At 36.0% G+C, this 15,584-nt stretch overlaps 1 long non-coding RNA gene across 2 annotated transcripts in view; it reads left to right on the top strand.

Annotated features, from left to right (window-relative positions):
- Positions 1–14,689, top strand: part of LOC130455444 (uncharacterized) — a 244,843-nt gene extending 230,154 nt beyond the window's left edge. For both annotated transcript variants that reach the window (XR_008913414.1, XR_008913416.1), the window contains one exon: positions 14,169–14,689. This is a non-coding gene — a long non-coding RNA (uncharacterized LOC130455444). The remainder of the gene's footprint in view (positions 1–14,168) is intronic.
- Positions 14,690–15,584: the final 895 nt, after the last annotated feature.

The following is a 15,584-nucleotide window of genomic DNA, read 5'->3' as shown; positions in this document are numbered from 1 at the left end:
CATGATTTAGGACTTTAGTAAGTAAAGTTCATGATTTATGAGCAAGTGAAGTTTGTAATTTATGCTAACTAACATCAGATAATCAACTGGTCAATGGGAGAAGTCTAAAAAACATTCTAAAATTATGTAAGTTTTGATAAAAGAGTCTCTTATCAATTCTTTCTATAATGGGGGCATATTCCTCTTAAAACGCAGTAAAACTGACAAGATTACCTAGGAGCTGTTGCCAATTTTCCTTTTCCATTGTCCAGGAAATTTGTGCTCAAGCTGTCTAAGAGAGTGATAGAACTTTGACATAAAAGGCTCAATACTCCTATTATGATCTCAGCATGGTAACCACCAAGTGCAAGGAAAGGTTTTATGTACCTTCCTCAACTGAGTAATCTACTCTTTAGTTAATGGTGGAAAAGGGTCTGCTCTAAGTAGATGAGTTCTTTCTAATGTCTCCTGTTTGGAGAAAATTTTGAACTTGAATTTTGGTTTTGAGGTTTAGAATACTGGAACTGGAGTCTGGAACTCCTGGGTTCATATCCTGGCTGAGTGAGCATGGTTAAATCACTTGCTTTCCCTGAAAGTCAATTTATTCATCTGTGAAAATGGGATTATAATAGCATATCGTGAAAGGTCAGTTTTGAGGATCAGAGAAGACAATGGATGTAAAGCATGTATATCTATGTTAAATTTTGTTGTTCTGATGGAGAAGATTCTTGTTCAAGTCTGGGTTAGATTAGATGGCCTCTGAGGTCCCTGTCCCTTCTAGTACTGAGACTTTGTGATTCTGTGACTTGATGCTTTTCTCTTAGTCATGTTCTTTTTGATGCTTATTCCACTCCCTTACTCTTTTAATTTTATTTAATTTTTATTTTTTGTTAAGATCCTATCTATTCTTCAATGTTCAGATCCCTCCTCTATAGTTTTTCCTAACCATCCCAGTCCACAGTGAACTCTCCTTTTTTTTGAATTGTTTTTGACACTCACTTGAAATTTATCATTTGCTATATTGTATTGCTTTTTGGTATATTTGAAAAATACCTTTCTCCTTAAATATGTTGAAAGCTTCTTGAGGGCTAGGACAGTGTTATAAAACTTCCCTGTGTAAATTCAAAATCATATGTAAGAACATTTGCACAGAGTTATTAGAGAGAACAATGTTTTTCTTCAAATTTTCATAATTTCATTTTATTTTCTTCATGCCTTCCTGTCTTGTTTTTATTTTCATCTTTTTAATATTTTCATCACTTCTTGGTTGGGTAACTTTTCTCCAGGGGAGAAACCATTCCAGTTTCCTTGAACTTTTTGCCTATGATCTAAGGAGCCGGAATCTTAATATCGTCAATGTTAGCTGCCAAAGCTATAGCCATAATGACATACCACTGGTTCCCGGATTAATGGAGTTATAAGGACTATGATAGTTCAGTAGACACTAGAGCTATTATTTCCCCTTATTTTTATTTCAGCTAGTGGTGCAGATAGAACATTGGTCCAGGAGTCAGGAAGAGCAGGGCTAAAATCCAGCTTCAGATAGTTATTAGCTGCGGGACTCTGGGCAATTCATTTAACTTCTGACTTAGTTTCCTCAATTGCTAAATGAGGATAATAATAGTACCCACTTTGCAAGATTTTTTGTGAGGATCAAAGGAGATAATATTTTAAAAGAGAGCTTAACATAGTGCTTGGCATATAGTACCATATGGATTCCTTCCCTTCCCTTCCCTTCCCTTCCTTGTTATTAAAAAAGGATATTCTGCTGCTGTATTATTGATAAGATATTGACTCACAAGTGAATATAACAGTCAAGGGGTGGAATGTGTTGGGGTAAAATTATATCACTGTTGATTGACTTTGAAGTTAGCAATGAGTTTTATTATAAGTATTATCCTATCCCTTGTTGGGAGCCATCAAACCCACACTGTCTGACATGATCACAGATGGGGGCTTGAAGCTGCAAAGCAGCCTTCAGAAGAGATGAGACACCCACTTAGCACCCACTCTGTGTGACTTCTCTCACTATCATCCCTTACTAATGGAATTGCTAGGATTATTGTTCTCTCCCTAGCTTTAGGAAAAATACGAGAGCAAAATACTTGCATGTTATCCCCACAGAATACCACCAAAAGATCATACTTACAAAACCAAACCTAAAAGACTATCATGGGTTAACTTCTGCTTATGCATATAACATCTAACAAAGCTGTGCTCAGAAATTCCCCACTCCCATGCACAGAACAAATTCTCCTAGGCCAGTACATCAATCTTCCTAGGGAGAGGCTTGTACACCATGCCTCAGTGACTTGATTTACCAACCAAAATCCATCTTGGAAACTCCCCATGAAACACTGAAATAAGATTATCTTAATATTAAGACTGAGTTGTGTTTCTATTACTCCTTTGATCCCTCAACTTGGCTGCAGTGTTTGGTGATTGTCTCTAGAATTTCTGATTGATTATCTATGTTTATTAAAAGTCATAAATGATTTTCTTTGATTGTCCACAAAGCTCAAGCACCTCATAGATTAATGAAAAAAATCTGCTCTCTGGCTACTTTGCTGTGATATAACCATTTATCTTTTGCAAAATCTTTGTGTATGCTGTCAGAATCAATAGTAACAACATAAGTATATAGAATGATCACAGAATGTTAATCAAATGATTTGTTAAAAGTTAATGTATCACTTATCCAATTATATGCTTTGAACATGTATGTTGAGTAATGTAACTGTGTGCCAAGAAAATATGTATTCATTGGGGTATAAAAATAAAAGCCAACCCTGGGCCTGGTGAAGCAGTTCCATGCAAAGCTTGGCCCCAGGCTGATACACTTAGCTGTCTTCCATCACTCCTTTACTCCTTCATCATCACACCTGTGAGCAAGGTTGGCCCTGAACTCATGGCACCTTGTTTCGTTTCCTTAACAATTGGGAGAGAAGAATTAATAGAAGTCTAGGCTACCTTCTTGATTCTCTGTTTGCCTTCTCCAACATTTTCCTCTCTGAAGGCCATATCAGAATAAATACATTTATGTCTCAGATTGTCTTTTTATTCTTTGATGTGCAATTGGATTTTAAAGCTGAAATGGACTTGAAATGATCTAGTCTAATTTCATTTTATAATTGGAGAAACTGAGGCAGAGAGATTAAATAGCATAGGTCATGCAGTTATTAAGGAGCAGAACTAGGATTCAAATCCAGATCTTCTGAGCCCAAATTCCATGCTCCTTTTTCCTATACCAATTACCCTTGGTAATACTGGGAATAAATCTCAGGACAAGAGTTCAAAAATAGGTTTTCTATTTCCACATACAAGTGTAGACACCAACTTCCTAAAATTTTCACTTGGTTCCACAAACTCTAAGTTCTGCAATGGGAAATATTAGTGATGTAAGCTATATAAAACTATTCTTCTAGGGTCTTTGAATCAGCCTCAGTCAGGGCCAGCCCTTGGCAACATTATGAAAGCAGCAAGGTTCACTTCCAGCTACTTTCCTTTCTTGTCCTTTGTCCTCCACTCTCATGTACCTCAATGTGCTCAGGTTTTCTCTACAATCCTTCCATCAAAATATACTCTTGATTAGCTGGCTTCCTATGCACCAATGGATCTGTGTGATACAATGGGAAGAGGACCAGGCACAAAATCAGAGGACCCAGATTAAAATCTTACCTTAGTCCCAACTCTGTGAATTTGGACACACAACTCATTTAATCTCTCTGGTCTCAGTTTTCTTATCTGTGAAATAAGAGGATGGATTAGATTTCCAAGACATTTCCAACTCTGTGATCCTATGATTTCATTAATCTAGACTTTCTTCCCAATTATGCTAATCATAACCCAATGATGCCTGCCCAATCTTCTATGGCTCTGGTCCATGACCTCCCATCTATTTTCCTCAAGAGAGGTCTACTTAGTGAGCTAAAGGAACACTCAATATGTCTAGCAACTGAATAGGATACTCCTTCCAGAAGGATTTTCTTTCCTTTTTCTTTTTTAAAGTTTTATTAATAGAATTTACTTCCAGGTATCTCAGTCCCCTCTCTTCTCTCTCCATACCATAGAAGGCATCATTTAACAACTAGATAGGTATTTATAGATTATGTCTTTCAGGTTTCTTTTATTTTCCAATTCATTCTCTGGAGATGAACATTCCCAAGTATTCTTCAATATTCTCTAGCTGTATAGAATATTCTCTTGGTTCTATACATTTCACTCTATATTATTTCATGTTTCATGTCCAGGTTTTAAAAAAATATTCTGCTCATTTTTTTCTTATAGCGTAGTAGTATTCCATCACAATCATATACCACAAGTTTTTCAGTCATTCCCCAGTTGATGGACATCTCCCCAATTTCCAGTTCTTTACCACTATAAGAAAGCTGTCATAAATATTTTGGAACATATGTTCTTTTGCTTTCCCCCTATTTCCTTTGGAAGGGTATACAGAGTTCTATAACTCTGGGCATAATTCCAAATTGCTCTCCAAAATGGTTCAATCAATTCACAATTCCACCAACAGTGTATTAGTGTCCCCGTTTTTCTACATTCCCTCCAACATTTGTTATTTTTTCCTTTCATCATTTTAGCCCATCTGATGAATATGAGATGATACCTGAGAATTGTTTTGGTTTGCATTAAATCAGCACGAAGTTAGAGCATTTTTTCACATATCTACATATGGCTTTGGTTTCTTTATCCAAAAATTGTTCCTATCTTTTGTCCATTTATCAATTGGGAGATGGCTCTTATTCTAATAAATTTGACAAAATTCTCTATGTGTTTTAGATATGAGACCTCTATCTGAGAGACTGTCTGAAAATGTTTTCCCAGTTTTCTGCTTTTTTTGCCAATCTTGGAAACATGTTTAATTTGTCTAAAAGTTTTTTATTTTAATGTATACAAAATTATCCATTTTATACCTTACATTGCCTTCCATTTCTTGTTTACTCATAACTTCTGAGATTTCATTTTCAGTAAAGAACAATTCCTTAAACCAAAGGAATTAGGCACTAAAGACAGACTTTCTGGCCTCAGTTATAGGCTCATGTGGTGGAATATGATAGTGAGGGGAGGATAAATATGCTTCCAAAGTGGCCTCCTTTTTCTTCTACTTTTAAGGCTCATTCTCCTCACAGCACTTCTAAGCAAACTCCTGTTCCTCCCTTTGATCAGCCTGGGAACTTGTTAAGTCTCACTACTAAGCTTCTGCATCATTGAAGATCAAACAGGCTTGGCCTTGCATAATGAATTGAGGCTAATTTATGCAAGTAGGATTCTGGCCCATGGACTGTTCACTTTTTGCTTCAGGTACGGAGCCACGATTTACTCCAAGGATTTGGTGAAGTATTGGACACCTATTTATGCAGCTAGCACCTGGAATTCTTTCTTTCTTACACAATTGAATTATTGATCCACAGGGCTGACAAAAGAGTGATGTTGGAATGGATTCTGAATGCAGAATGAATTGTAAACCACTGAAATCCCTAGGTAATATTGGCTGAGGTCATCTTTGTGTTCTGGATGGGCAAGAAGGCATGCCCATCATTTTTCTTCTGGCTTTATCTTTGTGTCAGAATACTTTATCCAAGACTTTTGTCTTTGTCCTATATCTGTCACGTACCAGAAGATATAGATCATTTACCTGGTGGCTTAAGCTCTATCACAAATAGTGTATATTCTGATTTATTTGGCCTTCTGCATTTATTGAGGTTTCTCAGTCAGTGCTGACCTCCAGACTTAATTGTAAAATAGATTCGTTTCCCACAAATCAGAGAACCTCTATGGGAAAGACAAATGAATTTCTAAAAGCCAACTCTTGATTACTTCAGGGGCAGATGAACTCATTTGTGGATTATCCAGATGCCAGGCTTCTCCCTTTACCACCCATTGTTCTTTTAGGGGGCACTTCACCATATATTGGAATTTGGGCAAGGAAGATGAAAGAAATATTCAAGGCAGACATTTTTTAAAATTTATTTTTATTTTTTTTAAATTTTATTTAATTAGATGATTTAGAATATTTTCCTATGGTTATAAGACTCATGTTCTTTCCCTCCTCTTCCCCCCACCCCCTTCCCATATCCAATTCCACTGGGTTTAACATGTAAGTCAGACATTTAAAATTTTTTTTTCTTTTAAGTTAAGCATTTCCCCCTCTCCATTCTCCCCCCCCCCACCAAAAAAAGAAAGACAAAAGAAAAAAATCCAAACCTTTATAGTAAATATGAGAGCAGATAATTTCCTACCTGGAAGTAAGTCTTTGGGGATGTAAATTAGTTAAAATGTTAAATTAGTAAAATTATTAAAATGTTAAAGTGAGAATTTTAAATTATCAATGGATTTCAGTGATTTCTGCCATTCCTGCCACCCACTGCCATGGATAACAGAGGTTTGACTATACAAACAAACAAAAAGGTCACTTTCCAACCTCTAGAAAATTCTTAAATTTAAAAATATATTTTTTTGTTTTGTCTTTACTCATATTTTAAGCTTTAACTTTTTCTTGGTTATCTCAGTATGAAGATCATTACATTTGGAATCAAGAGCACCTGCTTTCAAATCTTGACTTTGCTACTTACTACTCAGGTGACCTTAGGTAAGTTACTTAACTTGTATAGGTCTCAGTGACCTCATCTGAAAAAAATGAGGGGTTTGAACTAAATAGCCATCAAGGTCCCTTCTAGTTCAAATCTAGGGATTCTTAGATCCAATCCAGACTAATTTTCTTCCCTCTTAATTTTCTCTCTTTTTAAACGTTTCCATTTCTTTCAATGATATTATCAATTTCCTGATTTTTTCTGAACCAAGATTCAAAGTAGTTGATAACTTGTTCTGCTTCTACTTTCCATGCACTCATCAAGCTCTGCCAGTTCTTCCTCTTAGCTTCTTTGCTTATGTCTTTGAGATTTTATATTCCTCTCCATTCCCATTGGTCTGAAATACTGACCTGGGCTTTTGCAACGCCTTCTTAATTTATATCCTCGCTTACCGTCTCTCCCTGTCCAGTCCATCGTGCACACTGGTCCTGGATCAATTGGGTAAAACATTTCATTTATTATTTCACTCTGCTCAAGAATCCTAAATTACTCTTTTATTGGCTATTGGGTTTTCTTCTTTGTCATTTAAGCACTTTAGTAAATAGGGGTGCTCTTCCTATGTAGTCTTATTTCTTCCTACCTTGTTCTTCAGGCATATCCATCTTCTTAACTTCCTCATTCATTGCTATCCTCCTCAGCCTGGTTTAGCCTTTTGTTGAGATGGTTTTGCCAGGATGTGACCAGTTGGAGCCACAGGTGAGAGTTGGGTGATGGGTGGATGCCCAAGGAAGATGAGGAGCCCTGAAAAGGGCTCGGCAACCCCTCACTCCAGAAGTGCTGACATCTATCCATCCACTAACTGACAAATCTCAAACCAGTTGGTAAGTTAAGGAGGGGTGTCTGTCTCAAGCCTATGAAGGCCTCCTTTGACAGATGGACAGATGCTCTAATGGCCAGGAAAGTGGCTGAAGCAGGTGCTCTGCAGCATTTAGAGCTTGCTTAGACCCCAAAGACTTCAAGTTCATCCATCGCATCCTGAGCCATCACCAGTTGTATTGACTTTTGTCCTGCCACTGGACTTAGATGCTGCTGCAAAAGAGAGCGAGACTGACAACTGGTTCAACTTTGCCTCACTTAAATCCAACCCCTGCAAGTCAACACATTTAATGTCATTGGTTCTCTTTGAAAATGAAGGACAAATAGCCTTGCTATTATTTTCTTACTTTGGTCTTTATACAGAATAAGCTTATGAAGAAAGTTTAACCTTGTTAAAATCTATTTTGTATGTGGCTTAAATTTTTGGAAGGATTTGACTTATTTTATAAATTGAATGGTTAAAAACTGGAAAGGAAGTCGTTCATTTAAAAGCAAGAGCTGAAAAGAGTAAATTAGAAAGAGTTAGGAGCATTGCATTTCCATTAAATGAATTTTCTTGAAATAGAAGTTCATGGCCAATTAGAGGAAGGCAAAGAGCACATGGAGAGAAAAACTACTGAAGAAGATGGTTAAGTCATTTAAATTTGAGATTTTCATACTGACTTGACAAGGGGGCTTAAGTATGTAGCTGGGTGGCACAGTGTACTGTTGTTCCTGTAATCAGAAGATCTGAGTTCAAATTTGACATTTATTAGCTGTGTGACCCTGGGAAAGTGACTTAATCTAAATTACTCCAACTGTAAAATGGGAATAATAATAGCACCTACTTTATGGGACTGTTGTGAGGGTCAAATGAAATAATTATGAAGTGCTTAGCACAGTGCCTAGCACTAGTAAGCACCTAGTAAGTGCTCGTTTTTTTCCCCTTTATAAGGAAAATTTAGTGGAACTACTTCACTCAATTTCACTCTTATCAGGAGGAATGAGCCTTTGCTCAGCCCTGAGATATGAGCTAGATCATAATTTAATTAAATAAGAGGATTTTGAAGTGTTTTACTAGCCATATTAAAAAGTTTGTTATTATTGGTTTGATTTCAACTTGGAAATATATCTCCAGTTGAGTGTTACAAAAATCTGTTTGGCCCTCTGTCTTTTTAAATTAATTAAAAATATGCTTCAGAAATGAACAGAAATCTATTTTTCCCTCCTGGTTTCCACACTCTTAAAAAATTCCTTTGAACAAATATGCATATCAAAGCAAAACAAATTTCCTCATTGGCTGCATTTAAAAAAATCTCATTCTGTACCCTAAATCTATTGCTTTTCTATTAGGAGGAAAATAGTCTGTTTTTTTATTGCTCCTCCGGCGTCACAGATAGTCATTGCATTGATCCTCATTCTATAGCTTTTAAAGTTGTCTGCCTTTCTGTGTGGTTTATTATATAAATTGCTTTGGTTCTCTTCATTTAATTCATTGGTATAGAAAAGTCTTCAAATATATTCTGTTGTATAATACTAGTGTTATAGTATAAATTATTCCCCTGGCTTGGTTTAATTCACTCTGTTCATATAATCTTTCCATGTGTGAGATAATATGAAAATATAACCCCTGACCTGCTCATGCAACAGAACACCAATATGTCATGCAATTAAAGGGACACATTGGCCCCTGGAGTCAAATGGGGCTGGCAGAAGTCCCCTCGTGGCAGGTGATGTATCTGGAAGGCAGGAATCATGACCCAGTAGGAGTGATGTCACTGGCCTTATTAAGAGAGGGGACCAAGCAGAATCAGGGCTCTTTTGGGGGAGGAACTCTTACTGAACACAAGCTGGAACTCCATCTCTCTCTTTCTCTGGAGTGGCCTAATGTTCTACCTGAACCTCTGCAAGGAACTGGATATGGGGAAGAATGGAAGTGTTTTTATTTTCTTTTTATTAGGGCAACCTGGTGATTTTCCTTTCTTTTTATCTCTCTCTTTTACTAATGAATAATTACAATTTAATATACAGTCTCCAAGATTAATTTTGATCATTACGCTTTTAAAAAATAATCCACTTGCTCATTTCTTTTTTAAATATATTTTTATTTATTATTATTTTATGTAATATATAATTATATTATTATTTTATATTATATAATATAGCATATTATATGTTATATATTTAAATATCATTTTATTTTAAAATATTTTTCCATGGCTATATGATTCATGTTGTCTCCCTCACCTCTTTGATCCCCTCCTCCTGGAGCTAATAAACAATTCCACTGGACATGTATTATCACTCAGAACCTATTTCCATGATATTCATTTTTGTAGAAGGGTAATCTTTAAAAACCCAAACCCCCAATCCTATACACACATAAATGAGTGATAAATCATATGTTTCTTTTTTTCTGCATTTCTACTTTCACAGTTCTTTCTCCAGATATGCATAGCACTCTTTGGCATAAATCCCTTGTGATTGTCCTGGATCATTGCATTGCTTTTAGTAGCAAAGTCAATCACATTTGATCATCCCACAATGTTTCAGTTACTGTATACAATGTTCTCCTGCTTCTACTCATTTCACTCCACATCAGTTCATATATATCTTTCCAATTCTTATAGAAATTAAGTGATTCATGATTCCTTATAATACAAAGTATCCCACCACCATTATATATCACAATTTGTTCAGCCATTCCCTAAAATGAGGATATCCCCTCATTTTCCCATTTTCCCCCCCACAAAAAAAGCCTAGCTATAAATATTTTTGTACAAACTGATCCTTTCCCATTTTTTATCTCTTGGTGATACACACCTAGTAGTGATTTTTCCTTGCTCATTTCTTATAGCACAATAGTATTTTGTTGCCTTCATATACCATACTTTGTTCAGCCAGTCCCCCAAAAGATGGACATCCTTATTGTTTTTAGTTTCTTTGCCATTCAAAAAGATTCATTACAAATATTTTTGAATATAAAAATTTTGAATATAAAAATATAAAAATGAAAAAAATATATTATATAAAAAGTCTTTCTCCCCTTTAAATCTCTTTTGAGTACAGAATTAAAGGTGTTATAGTTGGACCAAAGGGCATGCACTGTTTTGTAACTTTGGTGAATTATTTTCCATAATCATTATAACCAAACGAGTCTACCAATAATGCATCAATGTATGTATTTTCCCATAGTCTGCTTCAATATTGATCACTTTCCTTTTTTGTCATATTACAATCTCAAAAATTTTTTTAATCTGTATTTCTCTAATCAGTAGTGATTTGGAGCATTTTCCCCATCTGACTATAGATAGCTTAGATTTTTTCCCTTGGAAATTTACCATTTATATCTTTAAATCCTTTATTATTTAGGAAAAAGCTCTTATTCTTATAAATTTCAATTGGTTCCCTATTAATCTACAGATGAGATCTGTCTCAGAGAAACTTGCTAACTCCCTCCCCCACCCCAGTTAATGGTTTCCCTTTAAATTTTAACTTTATTAAATTTGTTTGTATTTAATATTTTTATGAGCAACTTGGATAAAGCGATATAAAGTATGCCTTTCAAAGTTGTAGATAACACAGAACTGGCAGCTGCCCTCCATAGAGTGTTTTCTAAGCCTTTCCTTCTCTCTTCTCCGCTCAAACTTCATCCCATATATAGCAGATGCCCTAGCTCCCACTTCATTAAGAAAATTAAGACTGGGGGGCAGCTGGGTGGCTCAGTGGATTGAGAGCCAGGCCTAGAGATGGGAGGTCCTAGGTTCAAATCTGACCTCAGACAATTCCCAGCTGGTTGACCCTGGGCAAGTCACTTGACCCCCATTGCCTAGCCCTTATCATTCTTCTCCCTTGGAGCCAATACACAGTATTGATTTCAAGATAGAAGGTAAGGATTTAAAAAAAAGAAAAAAAAATTAAGACTGAGTGTAAGTTCCTTAGCATCCCCACACCTACCTTAACCGTTATTCTTTAAATCTTTTTAACAGATCATCCTAACTTTTACCTTTATTCCATATTCAAAAAGAAATATCCCAATAAGGGACACCTTCACTAAGTGGGAATTACCCTGGCAGATGAAATTATAGCTACAGACCAACAAACTTTGATATAATTTATTGTGGCTTTTATAATTTGTTCTTTAACCAAAGTATTATTCAGCAAGTAATTTATTTTGTCTTTGCCTTTATATAGGTCCATTTCTTTTGATCTTATTTTTTCTTGCTGATTACATTTCTTGTTACAGTATGAGTCATAAATGGGCAGCTAGGTGCTTCAGCATATAAACTATTGGAATTGAACTTGGGAAAATTTAAATTCAGATCCTGCCTTAGACAGGTGACCCTAAGTAAGTCCCTTAACTACTATTTGCCTCAGTTTCCTCATAAAATGGAGATACTAATTGTAATAGTAATCTTACTTTCCAGGACTATGAAAAGATATTTGTAAAAATCACTCCACACAGAAGTACACAGCAAGTGCTATATAAATGTTAGCTATTGTTATGTTTAAGACAAGTTAAAATGATCTGAGTTTCTTTTGAGGCTTCTGGTGTAGGGGGTAGTGGATTGAGGTCAGTAAATTCACAAGTTTTTTTTTTCATAGTTTTTTTGTCTTTTCCTTGACTTGGGAACTTGAGGCTCAAGTTCACTGTAGGAATTTTGCAGGCACTAGGAGTACCCTGGAGGTATCAGGGTAAATTCTTACCTTTCTATATTTAAGAAACAAATTAGAGGTTTAAGGAGGGCAAGGGAAATAATATGTATTGGGCACAAGTGTAGTGAAATTAATGGATGGAAAACATACTAAACATTTAAAGACTGAGAATATTTAGAAGGGGATACTTAGTTTGCCTTGTCCTTGAGGGCTATTAATCACATCTTTCGGAAAGACAGTTCCAGGATCTGGAGATTAAAAAAAATAGAACACCAGAGAAGATTTATGTAAAAGAAGAAGACCCTAGTTTTAAAATAAAAACTATACCTCTCCCTAGATATATCTCTGAAAAAAAATGTTGAAAACAATAGACAATAATTAACTAAAAAGAATTAATTATTCAATAATATGTACACATTAATGAATGAATGAATGTGTATAGTTTGGACTAGATGGCCAGTGAAATCCCCTTTTATATATTAGATTCTATGATTACATGAACAAAAAATACTTATTAAGTTTTTATTGTGAATAAAATACTGAGCTAAGTGCAGAATATACAAATAGTAAATCAAGATACTCCATTCTTTCAAGGAGATAAAATTCTAATATTGAGAGACAACATATATAGGTTAATGGAATTATATAGAGTTCGTAGTGGTCTTAGAAGACATATTAACCAATCCTCCTATTTTTAGATGAGGAAACTGAGGCAAACTGGTTTTAAGTGACAGTATCAGGAATCAAACCCAAGTCATCCAAAGGCAGCCAGAGTTCTCTCTCTACTACTGTCTCTCACATTCCCTCAAAATTTATATTCACTGACCCTTATTTTTGAATGACATCAACTGGATTTGGAACAAGAGAAAGAGACTGAGTAATTCTGTTCCTCCATTGAAGTGATCACTTGGATGACTTGGAGGGTGACTTGAATAAATGGATGAGCTGTGATTGCTGATGATGATGAACAATATATCCATTTTTGCTGGAGGGAGCTTTAGTTTTCATCTCACCTAAGCCTTAACTCAGAGTTCCTGTTCTAAAGCAAACCACTCAGAAACTGTGGAAATCTTTATCCTAGGGGGTCAGGAGAATGGGGTCAGATTCCCTCTATGGGCCTTGGCAGGGACAATATTATTTAAGGCAAGAGTCCAGGGAATTGCTGGGATCTTGGCCATTGGTTTTTGACAGGTGGGATGAATGGTACTGGTGGGATTAAGGGAGACCTGCTGACCCAGCATTTCAACTGAGCTCTAGAATATGCACATTTCTCTTTTGGCATGCCATTCCAGTCCCTCTCGCTTGGCTCCTGTCAGGCTAATGGATGGTTTAAAATAAAGGTTTAGGTGCAACAAAAGCTGGAGCTAAGAAAGTATGATACCCTAGAGAAGAATCTTGTTACTCTAGAGTAGTAAGCTTTGGGGAAGAAGCCAGGAAAAGAATGGGTCAGATGGAGAAGTTGATGGTGTTCCATGCTATATGTATTAGTTCCCTTCATTTCTGCTATTTATTTTCTTTGAAATAATGGTCATCATGCTGGCACAGAGCTATGGCAAATATGTAGAGTGGGTTTATATCTTCAGAGTTTGATTTCAGGGGTCCTGGGATGTCGGAATCATTACTAAATCAGTGCTTTTCTCGTTGTGAGAACTTTATCTCTAGCTGAAGGTTCTGATCTTTAATAATAACAAGAATAGCTGACATTTTATATGTAACATGTCTTTGATATATGTTCAGATCCTTTAAGATGTAGATACCCAAATGGGAGATTCCAGAGATCTGCTTCTGGGAGAAGACATTCTGGGTTTGCTTACCATGTAGGAGAAAATAGCTCTTTTTTGTTGTATGAATGAAGTGCCTTCATTTTCAAAACTATTAGACTAGGATAACTCCTCTGTCTATCTCTCTGTGTATCTGCTTCTGTTTTTCTCTTTCTCACTGACTCTCTGCTTTTCTATTTATGTCTTGGTCTCTGCCTTTCATTGTCTTTTCTGTCTCTGTTTATTCATAGTTTGGGAATCATGCAGTAGCTTAGGTAGGGGAAAGATTATGTTTCCCCTCGTCTTAGTCTCTATAAGCCCAAGATTTATGCATGGGATTTTAGTCTGTTTCATTCACTGTTTCAAATTCTAGGTATGGAATGGGAATGGAATGGAACGGAATCCCCAGATCCAAGAACTTGAGTCATTGGGATTTTGGAACCAGGATTCCAGGCTGGATATTGTCATTAACCCACCAGAGAAGGCCTGAGAAGTCAGATTACCAGTATAGATGCCCAGAAGAGCTGCAAAGATGGAACATGGTGGGACTGATGCTACACAGGAACTGAGCTAAACTGTTAGGATTATTTCCCTGAAGTGAAGGGAGAAATGTCTGTATCTTTATTCTTGTTATTCCTTTAAAATAAATATTCATTTGTAAAAGAGATCTGACTGTAAAGTTGTTAAATTGATCTAGGGTTATTTGGAGCCCTAAAATGAAAGAAACCCAATTTGTGGGGGCTTGAGCTGATATTAGAGTCTTGATATTTCCAAACCACCTTAAGGTATTGGAGAACCCTGGGGGAAAGGTGGAGATAAACCATTCTTAATCTTTATGCAGTAGGGGTCAAGAGAAGGCAGTGTTATTGATGATGATGATGATGATGATGATGATGATGATGATGATAAAGCAAATGTTTGTTGAGCACCTATGTAGGTTCTAGGCACTGAAGTAGATGAGGGGGATACAAATAAAACAGTGAAAAAGTTTTTGCCTTCAAGGAAATTATTACCTAGCTGAAGGAGACCACATGCACTCATATAAACACATACAAGATTCTTTTAGAGGAAAGTCATTAGATCAGAAAAAAATTCTTATAGAACATGGTATTTGAGCTCATCCTTGAATGAAACTGGGGATTCATAGATGTAAAGTTGAGCAAAAAAAGAATGCTGTGTATAAGAAACAGTGAGAAGGCTAATTTGACTGTACTAATTTGAAGACTAATTTGAATGTTTATAAAAACAATAATGTACAATAGGATGGGAAAAGAAGGTTGGGGTCAAGATGATTTATTATTATGATAATAGTAGGCATTTGTATAGTTCTTTGTATATGTTGTCTCATTAGATCATCAAAATAATTCTGAGGGAAGTGCCATTATTATTCCCATTTTTGTAGTGGGGGAAACTGAGGTTCATAGAAGCCAAGTGAGTTATTCATGTTTACACACACCTGGTGTCAGAAGTAGGATATGAACATATCTTTCTGGCTCTACAAACCATATCATGTCTCCTATGCCTTGCTGTATTTGCCACAGTGTCAAGAAGGGTAATCATAAAAATTGTTACTAGTTGCTGAGTAAATAAAAGAGCCAAGGGTAGGTTTTAGTTGGGGGATTCCAAGAGGATTTAATGGAGGAGGGAGAATTTACTTTGGTAGGTAAAGTCAAGTGTAATGTTAAGTCCAGTAATACTATCAAGGAGATATTTTATACCTACTATTTCCTTCTTCTCTATAGCACCTTGACTTATGCAACTCATTTCACAGATAAAATTCTCCAGTGGA

The sequence above is a fragment of the Monodelphis domestica genome, chromosome 7 (assembly GCF_027887165.1).
Source record: "Monodelphis domestica isolate mMonDom1 chromosome 7, mMonDom1.pri, whole genome shotgun sequence".
Taxonomy (NCBI): Eukaryota; Metazoa; Chordata; class Mammalia; order Didelphimorphia; family Didelphidae; genus Monodelphis; species Monodelphis domestica.
This window is presented reverse-complemented; position numbering and strand designations above follow the sequence as displayed.